The sequence below is a fragment of the Canis aureus genome, chromosome 15 (genome assembly GCF_053574225.1).
Source record: "Canis aureus isolate CA01 chromosome 15, VMU_Caureus_v.1.0, whole genome shotgun sequence".
In the NCBI taxonomy this organism is placed as follows: Eukaryota; Metazoa; Chordata; class Mammalia; order Carnivora; family Canidae; genus Canis; species Canis aureus.
In genome coordinates this window covers 13,115,207-13,118,665 of record NC_135625.1, presented here as the reverse complement: position 1 = coordinate 13,118,665, position 3,459 = coordinate 13,115,207, and positions in this window count along the sequence as shown.

Genomic DNA, 3,459 nt, shown 5'->3' with positions numbered 1-3,459 from the left:
TTTTAAAAGATGAATATTTTCAACACTAATCTCTTTTTTGAGAAAACTATGGATAAAAAAAGCCCCATTTCTAATATTTGTCTTCTGTGGTCTTCACCACATATCCTCCTAGAAGAGCATATTAAAAAATAACACTTGAAGGAAGCTATGATAAATGGTTCATACGAATTTTCTGCACATTTCTTGTTATGCAACAAAGAATCAGTTGTGCCAGGAAAAGCAACAACAATCCACAACCTATGATTAAGTAGTGCAGATTGGTTGTGATTTTAAGTATATTTCAATTTTTTTTTTTGGAGTATGCCAACTGACGACAATGTCAATATTCATTATCTTTGTTATCTTTAATATGCACTATGTAATTAGCAGAATTTGGAAGTAATCTTTTTTCTGGGAGACTATGACTGGTTGACAGTGAGGGGGGTGGTTTTATTTCTGACAATAAAAGCAATCATGATGATTTAGATATAATGGGGAAATACTTAACCAATGTAATTATTGTTGTTTTTGAAACAGCTACTTTGAAATGAGTAAAGGAGGGGAAAGAGTCTATTGTTCAGTCTTGTAAAAGACATAATCCCAAATATTTTGACTACTTGAAAGTAAAATATCTTGGATGGAAAAGAGATTATTTGTATTCATTAGCATAGAATTCTAACATGAGGGCAATACATGGAGGTTCGGGGGGAGGTTTCATCTTTGAGACTGAAATATCCCAAATTGCTAAAATCTTGTAAGATTTTACTAGGTCTGGAAAATTTATTTTTGACATCTCTATCATTATTTTGTTTGTTTTTGTAAAACATGCTTGAATCCTCTCCACTTCTACATCGAGAATATAGATGTAAGTAAGCTACAGTGAGAGATCAAATGACATGTTTAAAAACTCCCACAATTTTACTTCTCTTCTGGACAGTTATTGTTTAAATTTATGTACACAACACAAAATCAAATCCTCTTGAAATACAGGCAGATGACCAGGTCGTCGGTATTGATAATTTTGGACCTCTGGGAAAAGTGTGTGTGTGAAGTAAAATCCTTGACAAGGAAATCATGGGTGCTTAGGTGTAGGGTGCCATATTTCACCTAACACCCCATAGTTGTAAAGATGTGATCTGTGTATGGTTCATTATTGAGTGTCTCTTCTTTTAGACTCTTTTTTAAAAAAGATTTTCTTGACTTATTTGAGAGAGGGAGAGAGAGAATGCACATGAGCAGAGGGAAGCAGAGAGGAAGAGGGAGAAGCAGACCCTCTGCTGAGCAGGGAGCCTGACATGACGCAGCACTCGATCTCAGGACCCAGGGATCATGACCGGAGCTGAAGGAAGACACTTAACCAACTGAGCCACCCGAGGGCCTCCTTCCTTTAGACTCTTAAGCAAGGTGAAAGGAGTGCTGGCAAATACTTGCAATGTATACACAAATAAATAACATTTACACACACATTTCTTATTGCTGCTGTAACAAATTACCACAAATTTACCTGCTTAAAACAACACACACTTATAGTCCTATTAGTCGTAAGTCTCACTGGGCTAAAACTTAGCGTTAGCAAGGCTGTGTTCTTTCTGGAGGGTCTCGGGGAAAATTCATTCTAGAAGCCACTTGCCTTTCTTTGCTCCAGACTCTTTCCTCCATCGTCAAAGCAGCACTGCACCTTCAAATCTCCGACTCTAACACTCTTGCCTCCCCTTCATGAGAACCCTCGTGCTTATGCTAGGCCCGCCCAGATATCCAGGATAATCTCCCCATCTCAGGAGCCTCACCCTAATTACATTTGTAAAGTCCCTTCTACTGTATCTAGTAATATATTCGCTGGAGATTTGGGCCTGGATGTCTTTGGAGGACCATGATCCTGCCACACACACACACACACACACACACACACGTGTATCTATCCAATGGCTAGAATTCTTAGTGCACAAATTTAGGATTAAGAGAAATATAATGTCATTGATTTTTTTTTTCTACAACTCAAGCTAGGGTTGTGTCCATAAATTGTCAAAGCCCAGGGTGGAAATGCGTGAGGGGTGCCTAAGCTGGTCCTCGCTGTTGAGTCCACGCAGGTTTGCCACTGAGCTGCTTCTCATTTGTGTTAAAGAAGGTACATGGCTGGGAAACAGGCGGTCATCTAATTCCTATTTCACATGGAATCATCCATCTAGTCACTCAATAAGTATTCATCGAGTGCCAACGTGTATGGGCCCCTGAACCCATGGAATATAAAACATGCATAAGGCGTCATCCCTAATTTCAAAGAAACTACTGTCTAAGACCGTAACACGTTCCCAGGAAGCACAATGACAGAAATGCATACTCGGTACTGTGTGGTACTGAGAACGGGGATCTGATGTAGGTCGGGGTGGTGTACAGTCTGATTAGCAAAGCCGCCGGAAGTTGCTCACAGGTGAGCTGAGGACTTGGAGAAGGAGGACAAGTGAGCTGGGGGTCTATAGGTACCGCCAGAGCCCAGCCGCAGGGTTCCTTGAGGACCAGAGATATATTTTCAATTCAACTCAACAAATAATTATCGAACGGTGTTGCATGCTAAGGAGAAGTGCGCTGACCTAAGAGAATGTTGAATACCGACACTTCCACTTGTTAAGGGGATTAGGGAGAGCTTCTCCGAGGAAGTTACAGACGCGAGACAAGTAATTACAAGTGTGATGCGTGCTGTGGAGCAATGCTATGGTCATGCAGGGGAAAATAATTTAACCCAGTCAAGAGGGTCAGGGACTGCCAGGCTGAGAAACTGATGTCGAAATTGAGACCTGAGGGATAAGGAGCATTTGACAAAGGGGAGGAGGAAGGGGCCAGTTGAGCAATCGAATATTCTGGATGGTAGGGGGTGCAGGGTGGTCAGGACGGGGAGAAGGGGAGAGAAGAATGCATGCAGGGTCTCCAGAACCAGGTGAAGAGTTTTACCTTTATTCTGGATTTGTTGAAGAGCTTCTGCTAAATTTTCAATTTGGAAATGACATGATCAGATTTGTATTTTTTTAAAAAAGATTTTTATTTATTTATTCCTGAGAGACACAGAAAGAGAGGCAGAGACACAGGCAGAGGGAGAAGCAGGCTCCATGCAGGGAGCCCGATGTGGGACTCAATCCCGGGCCCCTGGGATCACAACCTGGGCCAAAGGCAGATGCTCAGCCACTGAGCCACCCAGGAGCCCAGATCAGGTTTGTATTTTTAAAAGATCCTTTTGGCCTTAGAAGGGGGAGATTAGGTGAAAGGTGAGTAATGGAAGAAGAGTAAAGAAGCAGTTGCAGGATCCAGACAAGATTCTGACGCGGGCAGCATGGTGTCAGTGGGCGTAAAGTAAGGGCAGTTTGTTCAAGAAATATTTAGGAGGTAAAATATTGATGAGGTTCTCCTCTTGTCGAAGGCGCCATGCTAAGTTTCGGAGCTATTATAACACATGGCACAACGCCTGGCACATAGGTGCTAAGTATTCTT